The 15,857-nt window shown below is 40.0% G+C and overlaps 1 protein-coding gene and 1 pseudogene across 1 annotated transcript in view; both read left to right on the forward strand.

Moving 5' to 3' along the window:
- The window catches only part of LOC129012641 (olfactory receptor 4N4C-like), a 136,436-nt gene that overhangs the window by 5,749 nt on the left and 114,830 nt on the right, over nucleotides 1–15,857 (forward strand). The gene's annotated exons all lie outside the window — the stretch shown is intronic.
- Nucleotides 4,063–7,035, forward strand: LOC129012639 (sorting nexin-19-like; annotated as a pseudogene).

Consider the following 15,857-nt stretch of genomic DNA (forward strand, 5'->3'; position numbering starts at 1 on the left):
GTATATAGAAATAAAATTAATTTTTAGTATTGCATCTATATCTGGAAACCATGCCAAATTTGTTATTTTGAATACTATTTTACAAATTTATTAGAATTATGTATATATGAGATCACGCCATCTGTAAATATAAATAATTTTATTATTTTCTTTTCAATCAGGATGTTTTTAATTTTCTATTCTTTACTAACTACACCTCACTAGAATCCATAGTATAACGTTGAGTAGAATTTGCAAGAGTGGACATTCTTGTAACTAATCCTACCAGGAAAGGATTCACCCTTTCATTGCAGAATGTAATGATAGCTGTGGGTTTCATAGATAACTACCACTAGTTTCAGGAAGTTATCTTACTGTCCATAACTGGAGTGTTTTCATGATGAAAATGTGTAATATTTTCTCAAATGCTTTGTCTATTGAGATGCTCATATATTTTGGTCTTTTATTCTATTAATATGGTGTTTGCATTCATTGATTTTTCAAATATTAAATCAATGGTGCATTCCTGGGGTCAATCACATCTGCACACAGTGCATAATCTGTTTTATATGTTGCTGGATTCAGCTTGGCAGTATTTTGTTGAGGATTTTTGATTTTATAAAACAATTAAAGATACTGGTCTATATTGTTTTGTGATTCAGTTTTGGTGACAGTAATCCTGTTTGTAAAATGAATTGGGAAGTGTTCTCTCCCCTTTTATTTTCTGTAAGAGTTGGTGAACAATTGATATTAATTTCTCAGAGTGTTTGATTCACCTGGGAAGCTAGGTGAGATGAGATTTTTATTGTAAGGTTTCCATGTTTTAACCTTCCATAGATCTATTTATATTTTTTATTTCTCCTTTAGACTATTTTAGTTTCTGTCGTTCTAGGACTTTATTCTATCTAGGCTATCTTACTTTTTTGGCATAAGATTTACAGTGCATTCTCTTTTAATCATATTTATTTTGGAATACTGGCAGTGATGTGTTCTCTTTTATTGTCAGTTTTAGTAATTTGAGTCTCTTCTGTTTTTTTCTTGCTTGGCCTAAGTAAATATTTGCCAATTTTTTTTATCTTTCCAAACATTTAATTTTGGTTTGTTGATTTTCTCTGTTTCGTTTTCCCTATCTTTCTATTATCCTAACTCTATTTTCCCCTCTTCTTTTTTTTTTCTTTTTTTCTTTTCTTTTTTTTTTTTTTTTTTTTTTTGAGACAGAATCTGGCTCTGTCACCAGGCTGGAGTGTAGTGGCGTGATCTTGGCTCACTACGACCTCTGACTCCCTGGTTCAAGCGATTCTTCTGCCTCAGTCTCCCTAGTAACTGGGATTACAAGCACATGCCACCAGGCCTAGATAATTTTTGTATTTTTAGTAGAGACAGGGTTTCACCGTGTTGACAAGGCTGGTCTCAAACTCCCGACCACAGGCAATCCGCCCGCCTTGGCCTCCCAAAGTGGTGGAATTACAGGCGTGAGCCACCCTGCCTGGCCAGCTTAATTCTAAGGAAATGTTTGTCTTTAGGAACATTGTATTTGGTCAACTAAAATTTAAGATTCTGGAGCTTCAACTGTTCTCTTATATGAAAATAAAAGCATGAATTGGGAAATAATGAGTTCCCCAATTTTTTTGTGGGGGGAACAAAACAACTATCCATGTACATACAGTTTTTGGTTCCCCAGATCATTGAGCCAACTTGGCCAAAATAAGTAACCCCTCATTCCTTATCTCAAGAAGGTGGTCTTGCCTCCTTTGGAGAAGTTAAAATGAATTCACTGGATGTAGTTACTTTTAAGCATATCAGTTTACTTCATGTCCCATTTTCAACCAGTTACTGTACCTGGAATAATTAATAGAATCAAATTCTGTCACGCACAGGTAAATAAGTAAATTCTGTCATTTAATATCTAAATTATGTATATATATTTATATTTACATATGTATATTTTGTAATTCAATGAAGATAAGGCTTTGTATGTATGCTCTGTGTAAAATATGCTGTCTATATTCTCATGATAGTAAAGAATAGATTGAGTAATGGAATGTATTTGAATTTTACATATATCTTTCATTTAGTAGCAGAAATAAAATCTTAGCACTTGATTTAGTAAATTCCTCCATTTAAAATAAGATGTTACTTTAGCAGAAACAAAATTTATCTTAATGGGATGATAATTCACTAGTTTACCTCTGATGAGCATCAGCTAGTATTTAATGCATTGTGAAATTACACAGCATCGAAATAAAATATAATACAGTCAGTTAAAACACAAAATTATCTTATTAACTTAGACATAAGAAGTTAGATTATAAAATCAAGGTATTTTTGGTGTTTGTTTTGTTTTTAGGATATTAGCATATACTACCAAACGTGAACCATAGTAAAAGCTGTTCAGTAACACTTATCATTCCATTTTCAAATAACCTGAGTTTATGTGTCAGGCTGAAAAGCTTTTAGATGAATGGTTTATGTTTCTGTATGTATCCAAATATTTGTATATCATGTAGACAGCCCAAGAAAATATGCACATATGTCAGCTATTGCATAGAATGGTAAAGAATACATTCTTAAAAGAAAGAAGAGAGTAAGACATATTCACTTAATGTTCCAAATAAGTCTCTAGTATCTCAAATGTACTATTTACCCATTACTTTCAAACATTATATCAGGGCCAGGCACTGTGGCTCATGCCTGTAATCTCAGCACTTTGGGAAATTGACGTGGGTGGATTACTTGAGGCCAGGAGTTCCAGGCCAGCCTGGCCAACATGGCAAACACCTGTCTTGACTAAAAAAAAAAAAAAAACAAAAAAAAAAACTAGGCATGATGATGGCACATCCCTGTAATACCAGTTATACTTGGGATGTTGAGGCACCAGAATCATTTGAACCTGGGAGGCAGGAGTTGCAGTGAGCTGAGATCATGCTACTGACTCCAGCCTGGGCAACAGAGCAATACTCTGTCTCAAAAAAACAAAACCAAAAACATTATAACAAGGTATGTGATTAATCTGAATTCAAAACATTTTAACATAAACTAAATTAAGATTATACAAAATTTTGCTTGTTATCTGTTTTGAATTTACCAACAATTCAAATCTTGCTGAGAATATTTGCACTGTAAATATTTTTGTGATTATTGGTTATATTCAAATTCGCTCTCATTTTCAAAGCAACGTGTATGAACTTATTATTAAAATTGTACATAGCTTGAAATAATATGTTGAATATAATTGTCTTGGGATACATTTATATATAATAATTAAAAGCACATTACAACACTTGTACCTGATCTTAATATTACTTAACCTTAGAAATATAGAATAAATGATAGGAATAATATGGGAGACAAAAGACTGTGTGAAAAGCCACATATTGTATATCTCTATTGTTTTTATTAAACTTTTTTTCCCACTGCACTTACAAATAAATTTGTCATGTACCATGGTAATTTTTATTGTAATCTTACTGTAGGTACATTCTGTTAGCAGGTTAAATAAAATACATGATCAAAGTCAAAAATATATGCAAAGAAAATATAGAAAATTTAAGTTATAAAAAGCTACTGTTGGTTGCCTGTGGCCGGCAGGCTGGCAACCCTAACACAGGCAGGGCTGTGAGTGCAGTCGCCGAGGTCTGCAGCAGCAGCAGGCCGAGGCCAGTGGAGATGACCCCGATGAGCCCACTTCAGGTAGGGGCTGAGTGTGGGTGCATGGTCCCCGGCAGCATGTGACCCATTCCTGGCCAGCCGCCGCCCTCTGCATGTGTAATTGTCCGTGGGCCCCAGGGCCGCGAAGAGGCCTTCTGCCTGGGGCAGTATCAAGGCCGCAGAGCTTTCCTCCAAAGCCACACCTCGACTGGAAGGGGCGAGTTCGAGGACCCTGTGAGTGGTAGCCATGGGCAGATGCAGAGCTGCCACTGTCGCTTTGCAGTGCCTGTAGGACTTAGAGGGCCTGGAGCCTCGGTTCCCTGAACAGCACCCAGATCACCCTGTATCGGGGAACACAGTTCATTCCCCCTTTCCCTAACTCTGGAGTAAAATCTTGAGGCTGTCATCTGGGGAAGCCACCTTGTCCGTTTGGCCATGAAGACAGAAACTGTGCCATCGCTCCAGGAGACTCCAGCTAGATCCAGCTGTCACCTCAATAACCTGTTGAGTAGGTGGAAGGTGATGGCTGTGGGGGTCTTGTTTGCTGGCTCCTGGTCACACACCTTCTGGTCAGCGTGTGGCTGCTGTGCCTTCTGTCTGCATTGCTAGTGGTGCTGGGAGGATGGCTGGGCTCTGGTGTCTCTGGAGTGGCTTCAAGTCCACTGCTCCTGGAAGGCTTCATCCCATTGGCCACCTGTCCTCTATGCTCTGAGGCAGAAAGACAGCTGGAACAGAAGATCAACCGCACCATCCAGATGTGATTATTTGAGATTTTGTATTATCCTGGTACCGTTCTGTGAGCCAGGAGCCAGCCTTTGCGGAGGAAATGGAGGCAGCCATGAAAGAGTTGATCCAGGAGCTTCAGAGGAGGATGAGCATGATGGAACATCATGCTCTTGCCTAGAGTGTTCTGACTCTCTGTCGTTTTTCACCTGCAGAGCTGCATTCAGGCAAAGGAGGCCACTACAAGGAAGACTGGTCCAGTTGAGCCTTCCCACCTCTGGGAGGCTTACTGCCGGGCTACTGCCCCACACCCTACTGTGCACAGCCCCAATGCTGAAGTCACCTACACACGTGGTATTGTGAATTTGCTGCTTCAAGGGCTGGTGCTCAAGTCCCACTTGGAGACTCATACTGGATGCCATGTAGTGGTTGAACTCATCATATGCAGTGTAGTCTTACCACTGATCAGCTGGCTGTCAGATCCTGACTGGATCCACCTTGTACTCATCGGTATCTTTTCCAAGGCCAGAGATCCAGCACCCTGCCCAGCCAGTGCCCCTGAACAGACCTCAGTGCCCACATCTCTGCCACTGATTGCTGAGGTACAGCAGCTTCCAGAAGGGAGAGCTCCTTCTCCAGTAGCAGCCCCAGGGTTCCTAAGTAAACAGTGAGCCAGAGATTCCTGCAGGCCTCTCCTCAGAGGTTGAAGGCGGCCACAAAGCTGTAGAGGGAGATTTGGGTGGATTGTCTGAAAAAAGAAAAGTAGGAAACAACTCATCTCATTTCCTACAGCCAAATATTTGAGGCCCCCTGTTCTTATGTGGAGACTCAGAGCTGGAGTCTCCGCTGTCTGAAGTAGGCTAAGAAACCATCATGCTCATGACTCCAGGCCACTTTCTGACAGGATTCAGGATGCCCTGTGTGCCCTAGAGGGTTCCCAGGCTCTGGAACCCAAAGGTGGTGAGGGATCTGAAGGAGCAGAGGCTGAGGAGGGTCCAGGGACAGAAACAGAGACAGGCCTGCCTGTCTCCACACTGAACTTCTGCCCAGAGATCCAGATTGACACAGCAGACAAGGAGATACAACAAGGAGAAGTTACCACCTCTGTTACAGCTTTGCTGGAGGGGCCGGAAAAGACCTGCTCCTCACGGCCCTCATGCTTAAAGAAGGATCTCACCAATGATGTGACCTACCTTGATCCTAGTCTGCCACCAGTTCTGCTTTCCTCCTCTCCACCTGGTCCTCTCAGCTCAGCCACCTTCAGCTTTGAGCCCCTAAGCAGTCCAGATGGCCCAGTTGTCATCCAGAACCTTCATATCACTGGCACCATTACAGCCCAAGAGCACAGTGGCACCGGATTGTACCCATACACACTCTATACTGTGAAATATGAGACAGCCCTTGACGGTGAAAACAGCAGCAGCCTGCAGCAGCTGGCCTACCACACTGAATCACTGCTATTGGGAGTTCTTGAATCTGCAGGCTGTCAGGAGAAGAAACCAGATCTACGAAAGTTCATTAAAATGTGAAGGGTCCTAAAAAGCTCTTTCCAGATCTTCCATTTGGAAACATGGACAGTGACAGAGTGGAAGCCTGTAAGAGCCTCCTATAATAATTCCTGAAGCAACTGTGTGCCATTCCGGAGATCGCTAACAGTGAGGAGGTGCAGGAGTTTCTTGCTGTGAACACAGATGCTTGCATTTCCTTTGTCAAGAAACCATTTATGGTCTCTAGAATAGAGAAGATGGTGGCGAGTGCCATTGTGGACACCTTGAAGACAGCGTTTCCTTGCTCTGAATCCCAGAGCCCCACAGAGGAGCTGAGTGAGGCTGAGACTGAAAAAGCAAGTCCCATACAGAAGGTAAGAAGGCTGGCAAGTCCAGGCTGAGGTTCTCATCCAGTAAAATTTTTCCAGCACTAAGTGTGACTGAAGCAGAAGACAAGATTCTTCATTGTCTCCAAGAAGGCAATGTGGAGTCCAAGACCCTATCCATATCTGGGATGGAATCCTTTATTGAAAAACAGACAAAGTTACTGGAGATGCAGCCAACAGAAGGCCCAGAAAAAGATCCTGAACAACTTCCCAAAGAACATGTGGACAGTTGCTTGTCAGATGCAGCTGTGCCAGCCCAAGATCCCAGCAACAGCGATTCATGAACAGAGATAGAGTTAGCTGACACAGCCCTGAATCTGCTTCCCTTGCTACTAACAGAACAGTGGAAATTGCTGTGTACTGAAAACATGCAGAAGTTTCTTCGTCTTATCTTTGGTAACCTAGTTCAAAGGTGGCTAGAGGTGCAGGTAGCTAATTTAACAAGTCCACAGCACTGGGTGCAGTACCTCTGGCTTCTTCAGGAGTCCATCTGGCTTGGTGGAGTTTTGCCTAAGTTTCCACGGCCTGTAAGGACCCAGGAGCAGAAACTGGCTGCTGAGAAACAGGCTTTGCAGAGCCTAATGAGAGTCCTCCCAGATCCCATAGTAGAAATTCTTGGGGTGAACAAATGCCAGCTGAGCGCCTAGTCTTGGAGTCACTTACAGCAACCACTCATCAACAGGCATTTGATTTACTGCCTTGGGGACATTATCCTGCAATTCTTGGATCTCATTGCCTCTGTTGAGTCCACTGCTACCATCTCTGCTTCAGATACCCCAGGCAGCCCTAAGAGGATGGGTGTCTCCTCTTAGCTGGTTATGCCCGCATCCTTCCCAGGTCAGGGAAGTAGAGTTACTCGGCCACCCAGAGACCAGTGAGGAAGCCCGTGCCCTCTGGAAGTAGGCTACAGCTCAGAAGGCCTAGGCTCTCAGTGGCTCAATTCTCTCCCACTTCTGCTCCATTTGTAGCAGGTGACACTGGGTATGTGTCCCAGTTGCATGCATATTGATTTCCATTTCACTTTTGTGGTGTTGGGATTGTTGTTGGTGAGTAGATTCTGTTTCCTTTGGGAAAAGAAGATGTGAGACAGAGGAACAATCCCCTTTTGCTTCTCCTTTTGCCGTCCCCCCTGAGATTGTTTGCCAGAAACCTGGCCCTGTGCACAGATGTACTTAATCCGCCAGCACACAAGCTCTGGATAGAAGAGGAAAAAAGCTATGGCCAGATTTCCCTGGAGGACAAAACAACCTTCTGAGCTCTCTATTCCTACCCGGAAACTAAAAATTCATTCAGAGCCTTTCTCAAAAACCAGACTCCTGGGTCTTATCTAGTTTCCCAACAGTTCCAGAACAAGGAAGAGGGAAGAAAATTTTTCAAGGGACTTGTTGCTCATGTGTTGCTGTTTCCCAACACATCAGCCTTATGGAAGATGTCATCAGGCTGCTTCCCTGGAAGGCTACACTTTTCCTTTCCAGAAGACTTCAAAGCTGACTGCCAAAGCTTCTGGTAAATCCACCCCACCCTTCACAACCTTTCCTGAAAGGCATTTGCACCACACATTTTTTTTATTGGCTCCCCTCCCAACCCCCTGCCTTAGAGCAACTGGGTTTTTGAATTTGTGACCCTCTCATTATCTTCAGCAAATCTGCATGACAACTTGCATATTCAGCCTCAGTTTTTCCCAGGAGAAGGTAAAGCACTTGCCTCCTGTCTTAAGAATGCAAAAAGAGTGGGAATAGCAAGCTGTGGGGAAGAAATCTCCCTTCATAAGTCTTTGATGGGGAACTTTTATTGCTCTGAACAGATAAGATTAGCAAACTTACAAGGAATAGCTTCTTATTTCCTGTTCCTTATGGTTATAATTAGCCTTTAAAGAACTCTAGCAAAGGTGTTCTGTCAGGCCACAACATCTATTAGAAAGGCAAAGAAATTAGGAATTGATGGAGGAGAAGGATAAATCAGGAGGAATTGCTGGTAGAAGAGGGCGCAGACAGTCACAGGGAAGTGGCATTTATTAAATACATGTGAATAGCTGGCAAAGAGGTGTCAGGGATGCTACTCGGAGCCATTTGGCTTCACACTTGCCTGTTAGTGCCGTGCTTTCACTGAATTACCAGAGCCTAACACTTGGAGGAAGGTCTTGGATTTAGACTGATGAGAAGGCAATGGGGTGCCAAAAACAGGTGTCAAAGTTCTCTTAGATTCTGAAGTAGGTGGTGAGCACACAATTAAAGTGGTTTGTGGGAGAAAAAAATGCTTCTCTTACTGAATCTCTTGAGTATAGTTTATAATCAAATTGTTGTAAAACTTTTCTCCATTTGTAAGTAATTACACATATAAAGTATCTCCCTCATTCGGTAGATTTCATATTTCTTTCAGAAATGTATATCAAGTATAAAATGTTCTGAATTCTAAATTGCATTTAAAATTATTCATTATTGGTTATATTATATAATTATAAGCAAGTACATTAATGACTACACATACTGTAAACTTTCTTTGCCGTGTGGCACAAATAGTTAATTTACCTTTTCTTTCTCTATCTATCTTCTATGTCCTAGTCTATTTCAGTTTTCTCACAAGTAGTGGTTTTCATTGAACTACCAAAAAGTTATAAGGGCAACCACACTCGAAGAAAAACGTGTTAGTAACATATAGTTTAAAGCTTTTTTTATTTATAAATTTATATTCCAAACTGTTAAATTAATTTTATTATGCAGACTTGATGTCTGAAAACTTCTTAAAATAGAGAAGTTCACAATATTAGATACTGTATCTTTCTTCATATAATGACAAAAGACTTCAGTTCTGAAATTTTAGGAAAAGTTTTGCTTTAAGATTAATTAAAACATAAGTTTGCATAAGCAGAGAGCATGTAGGTGCAGCTATTCTATGGAAAACTTATTTTGTTATCAGAGCTGTTAGGAACATCTTTTGAGAATATTCAGGCTATATATGATGCTGCAAATTTATTTTCATAATTGCTTTAACTGGCAGGGCAAGCAGATGATATGTTTGTAGCTCTCTCGTGGTAAGCACATCTTCAGGAATAAAGAAGGGCCTTAAGAAGAGGGAGGCAGGTGGCACAGTAATCACATCACGAACACAGATGCAGTGGCTCCTGAGAAAGAGTCATGATGACAGCTGCATTCTTTGTTTCTATCTCATATATAATCTCATTTCAAGGAACTATCAAAGTGTCGGGGTGGAGAGAGGATAAGAATCACTAGCATGAAATCTAAAGAAGTGCAGTCATCCAGTTGCCTGATGTCTTCTGAGGTGGTTCACCCAGATTAACAATACAGATAATTAAATTCAGAGCTGCAGAGACAGGGAAAATAAGACGTGGAAATAGGCTTCATCTGAAGTATTATTCAGGTCTCCTCCTTTTCTTCCAAATGCCATCCCCATCAGTATACTCAAGGCATCTGATGGCGTTGATGAGCAACTGAAAAATCATTTAATTAATCATCAGATTCTTTATCCTTAGTTAAAAATGTAGAGTCACAAAAGTCATGTATCAAAATACGCTCTTTTTTAATAGAGTATGGTCTGCCACCCACTGTGTGTCCTCTTAACCTTTCCAGAGTAGCAAGGTGTCCTTATAGCATAAATTTAGCATAAAATTAGACACGTTCCAGTATAAAATAAAATGAAGACATAATAAGCCAATACTGAATTCTTTAGTGAATCTAGAATATTCGCTTTAAAATTTTTTCTAGAAAATGGATTTGTTTTAGCGTATTTATTTGCTTTTGCATTTGCCTCATGGTTCTGCATGGCTAACTTGTTATAGTCACAAGATATCGTATATTGGGTGGATTTGCAAATGATGTTTAGTGTTTTCTTCCGTAATGAACCAACATAACCATCATTCTGCTGTGAGTCTATGTTATGAAATATGTCTATGTCCTGCTATTCTCGGGCTTCATTTTTGCCTCTAAATCCTCCAGGTAGTGTTGTTTTTGACAATATAATGGATATTACTTCTTCCTGTGCCTTCAAAATTTCAGTAAGGGAATAAACTGGTTAACAAAAACATCTGTTTGTTAAAATTGGAATCAAACTTCTTAAAGAAGAGATGTACTTGGTTTTCTTTCCTAAATATTTAAAAATAGGATTTATTCATAGTATAACATGGTTTTAAAAAGTAACTTTAGTTTTATTGAATACCTATTTGTGTAGTATATTACGTTTATTTTTGTTAATATTAAATTTTTAAAAACTTAAGTATAAATTGTTGTGCATTTTATATGATATTTATACCGTTATTTTACTTTGGGTTCTCTTATTTAAAGTTATAACCAAAGATACACTCTTATTCATTTTTTGTGCTATGCATTTAATATTTTCATGGATTTCTTTTTTTCTATTTTCAGCTAGTATATATTGCATTATATTTAAAACCACCACAACAGGCAGGAAATGGGGAGTTGTTACTCAAAGGCTATAGAGTTACATTTTTGTGAGATGGAAAATTTCTGCAGATCTGTTGCACAAAAATGTGAATGTAGTTAATACTTATGAGGTCTGCACTTAAAATGATTAAGATAGTAAATTTTATGTGTATATTTTTGCTGTAATTAAAAAATACCATCACAAGTTTGAATGATAAATAATAACTTATTTTGTATAATATTGAGTGTGTTCACATCAATAAGAAAAGCCTAATATACCAATAAGAGAGTTAATCGGACCAGGCATGGTGGCTTACGCCTGTAATCCCAGCACTTTGGGAGGCCGGGGCGGGTGGATCAGCTGAGGTCAACAGTTCGAGACCAGCCTGGGCAACATGATGAAATCCCATCTCTACTAAAAATACAAAAATTAGCTGGGCACAGGGGCGCGTGCTGTAATCCCAGCTACTGTGGAGGCTGAGGCAGGAGAATCGCTTGAGCCCGGGAGGCAGAGTTTGCAGTGAGTAGAGATTGTGCCAGGCACTCCAGTCTGGGCAACAGAACGAGACTCCATCTCAAATACATACATATGTACATACATACATCTGTCCATTACAATATTTTAGAGATGTGAAAAAAAGTTGCATAGCTAGTGACTTGAATAGCTATGTTTTTTGTAAGCTCTACTAATACATTGAGAGTAGTTATTCAAGGAATAAAACAATGAAGAATTAATGCTAATTTTATGTTCACATAGAAAGTATTAGTAGCAGAAAGCGATTTCATCTCAGAGAAAAAGGAAATTCTTACATAACATAATAAATAATGCAACCAGGATACAAGAAATTATAACATTATTTTTGTATTTGTCCAAACGTTATTTGAAAATCCTCAGTGCACAGACTTTAAGAATTAGGTTTAAGGCCGGGCTTAGTGGCTCATGCCTGTAATCCCAGCACTTTGAGAGACTGAGGTGGGTGGATCACCTGAGGTCAGGAGTTCAAGACCAGCCTGGCCAACATGGCAAAACCCCATCTCTACTAAAAATACAAAAATTAGTTGGACGTGGTGAAATGAGCCTGTATTCCCAGCTACCTCAGAGGCTGAAGCAGGAGAATCACTTGAACCTGAGAAGCGGAGGTTGCAGTGAGCCGAGATCACGCCATTGCACTCCAGCCTGGGTGACGAGCAAAACTTGTCTCAAAAAAAAAAAAAAAAAAAGGAAAAAAGAATTAGCTTTAATAGAAACATTTTTCATATATTGATAAACCATACACCTGATAAAATTAGACCACCATCACTGTTATTAGAGAATAAGTACTCACTAATGTTTTGGGTTATATATCCCCTTTTCAAATCTGTTGAAATTTTGCATTATTTCATGAAGAAATATACTGTGTGAGTTTATTTTATGTCAGTTATACTTCAAAACTGTTAAAAGTAATTATTATGACTGAAATGATGTGCGTTACTTTTGATCTCTGTAAGAATTACATAGTTTTTGGTGCTGAATCTTTACCAAGCACAAATTTGTTGAAATGTAGCCAGTCAGTCAGTTCAAGTAAAATCATTAAACACATTTTTGAACTATACAAAATAATATTTGCCATACTGTTATGTGAGTTTAACTTGATTTATAAATATTAAGGTACGCCGGGTGTGGTGGCTCATGCCTGTAATACCAACATTTTGGGAGGCAGAGGTGGGCGGATAACTTGAGGTCAGGAGTTCGAGACCAGCCTGACTAACATGGTGAAACCCCATCTGTACTAAAAATACAAAAATTAGCTGGGTGTGGTGGTGATTTCCTGTAATCCCAGCTACTCGGGAGGCTGAGGCACAAGAACCACTTGAACCTGGAGGTAGAGGTTGTAGTGAGCCAAGATTTTGCCACTGCATCCCAGCCTGGGCGATAGAGGGAGACTCAGTCTCAAAAAAAATAAAAAATAAAAATAAATAAATAAATATTAAGGTAAATTAATTTAGTTTCTTTTCTACTCTAATGAAATAATGTCTTAGCAACAAATCTTGAATATCTAAGTTCAATCTGATACCACGGTCTTCCAAGCACATAAACAAAGAAAAAAAAAGTATCTTCCTTTTGCCTCTGCAATTGATGGATTTTGAAAAGACACACATTGAGAAAAATGGGTAGAAGATAACCTGTTACACACTTCTAGTAAATGTGAGAACACACAACATCTCTATTTTAAATAGACACAGCTAATTATTGTATATTAAAGTTTCTCTGTAAACAGACTTTACTGTAGATCAGACAACTAGAGATACAATACTGTGGTTCAGACAAAATAGAAATGTATATTCTCGCATACTAGTCTGGAGATATGCAAAAGTCACACAGACATCAAATTCCAATTTATGCAATCATTAAGTGAAATATATTTGTGGAGTCCTAATTAGGGAAAAGAATCAGGCTGCTGGGAGCAAGGGAAAGCAAAAAGAGAAAGCAGATAAGCCACAAGTCTGCCTTTCTTCATGGTCCAGGAAACACAGTCTTCCTGCACAAATAGCTCACAGTCTTCCTGTGCCCAACTATCACCAGACACCTGCAAGTTAGCTCACTGCAACCTTGGTATTATCAATACACAAAGCTCTCTTGAATACACAGAATGAACACCATCCTAGAAAATTTCTTGAGAGCCTTTGTTTTCTTACAGTGAGCTTCTGGTGACTTGCCCATTGTCTCCCTGGCAACATATTTTTCTACTTTCTCTAATAAATCTGCGTTTCTTTACCTACAGCTCTCTTGACAAATTATTTTATCCCCACACTAGCAGCCATCATTCGCCCATGACAAGATTCCTTTCATTTTATTTATCTGCCATCATTTCCAAGAGTATTGTCATTTGTATGCACAAACCTGGTTTGTCACCATGCCTTTGCAACAGGAAGGGGAAGGGGATAGAAGATCAAGTGCATGTTTTAAGGCCAAGATTTAGTAAAGTCGATCATTTCCACTTATATCCCCTTGTTACAAACTTTGTCACATAACCATAGCTATTGGTAGTTAACACTGGCCAATGAGTCTTCTAAACGGCTGACTAAATTAGAATAACTTTTATTATTAGCTTTATTACTGGTAGTTTATTCACTCTATTTTTTTATTTCAATAGGTTTTTGGGGAGCAGGTGGTGTTTCGTTACATAAATAAGTTCTTCAGTAGGGGTTTCTGAGATTTTGCTGCACCTATTACCTGAGCAGTGTACACTGTACCCAATGATGTAGCCTTTTATTTCTCACTCCCCTCCCCCACTTCCCCCAAGTCCCCAAAGTCCATCATATCATTCTTATGCTTATGTCTTTGCGTCTTTACAGCTTAGCTCCTATTTATGAGTGAGAGCATACGATGTTTGATTTTCCATTCCTAAATTACTTCACTTAGAATAATGGTATCCAATTCCCTCCGGGTTGCTGTGAATGCCATTTTTTTTTCCTTTTGACGGCTAAGTATTATCTCATGGTGTGTATGTGTGTGCGTGCATGCACGTGTGTGTCTATATATGTGCCACATTTTCTTTATCCACTCATTGATTGATGGGCATTTAGGCCGGTTCCATATTTTTACAATTGCAAATTGTGCTGCTATAAACATGAATGTACAAGTATCTTTTTTGTATAATGCCTTATTTTCCTCTGGGTGGATATCCAGTAGTGTGATTGTTGGATCGAATAGTAGATCTACTTTTAGCTACTTAATAAATCTCCACACTGTTTCCATAGTGGTTGTAATAGTTTACATTCCCATCAGCAGTGTAAATGTGTTCTCTTCACAACGTGCATGCCAACATCTATTATTTTTTGATTTTTTAATCATGGCCATTCTTGCAGGAGTAAGGTGGTATATTGTGGTTTTGATTTGCATTTCCCTGATCATTAGTAATGCTGAGCATTTTTCCATATGTTCATTGGCCATTTGTTTATCCTTTAAGAATTGCCTATTCATGTCCTTTGCCCACTTTTTGATGGGAGTGTTTGTTTTCTTCTGGCTGATTTGAGTTCTTTGCAAAGTCTGGATATTAGTCCTTTGGTGGGTGTATAAATGAATTCAGCAAAGTTTCAGGATACAAAATTAATGTACATAAATCAGTAACTCTGTTGTACACCAGCAGTGACCAAGCTGAGAATCAAATCAAGAACTCAACCCTTTTTACAATAGCTGCCAAATAAAATACTTAGGAATATACCTAACCAGGGAGGTGAAAGATCCCTACAAGAAAAACTAGAAATCACTGCTGAAAAAAATCATAGATGACACAAACAAACGGAAACACTTCCCATGCTCACGGAAGGGTAGAATCAATATGGTGAAAAGAACCATACTTCCAAAAACAATCTACAAACTGTGCAGTTCTCATCAAAATACCACCATCGTTCATCACAGAAGAGAACCATTGCTACCTTTCATCCCTGAGGCTAACCTGCTACCAAATCTATTCCTGTGGCTCAGCATCCCCAGCCAAGCTGTAAGCAGCTGTTACATCCTTCTCCCAGGGGAGCAAACCGGAGGCAGTGCCTCACCACCTACTCCTCCCCATACTTCTTGGGCTGGAGCTTAAGCAGTACCCTGCTGTCTGGGAAAACAGTACCTTGGCCATTCAAGCAGTCATGCTTTCTCAGTGACTAAATTGAAGTTAGGACCCTGCATTCCGGAGAAATAGTTCTTAGGTGGACTGGAGCAGCCATGTGCCCAGCTCTGAACTGAAGTGGTACATTGCACCCTGGGAAGTGGGTGTCCTGGCTGAGTTAAGCAAATGCATATACCAGGGCTGAGCTCACATAGTACTCTGTGCCCCAGGGAAACAGAACAGTGGCTGAGCTGAGAAACCCATCCTACAGGCCAAACACTATTTTCCTGGAGCTACACTCCCACCCTAAAGTCTGTACTGCCGAGACATCCCTCTCCCTGGGGAGTAGAGTCATTGCTGTATTGTTTCCTACCACCCAACCGGGTCCCAAATGACAGCATCGTTCTGAGGTGCTTGCTGCCACTATTATACCTGGACTCACAGAGTCTGAGACACTGCTGAGCTCCACCATCCAAGGGCCTAGATTCACTACATGGTGCCTTATCTCCTGAAAACAAAGTTGCCACTGAACCCTATTAGCTCAGGTTCCTGAATAGAAGCCATACCCTGTTCCCTGGGTCCAAACCACCCCTTCTTTTCTGGAGTTGGATCAGTCTATGTCCAGCCCCCAGGAATAAAATAACAGTGACA

Source organism: Pongo pygmaeus, chromosome 15 (assembly GCF_028885625.2).
Source record: "Pongo pygmaeus isolate AG05252 chromosome 15, NHGRI_mPonPyg2-v2.0_pri, whole genome shotgun sequence".
NCBI classification, from domain to species: Eukaryota; Metazoa; Chordata; class Mammalia; order Primates; family Hominidae; genus Pongo; species Pongo pygmaeus.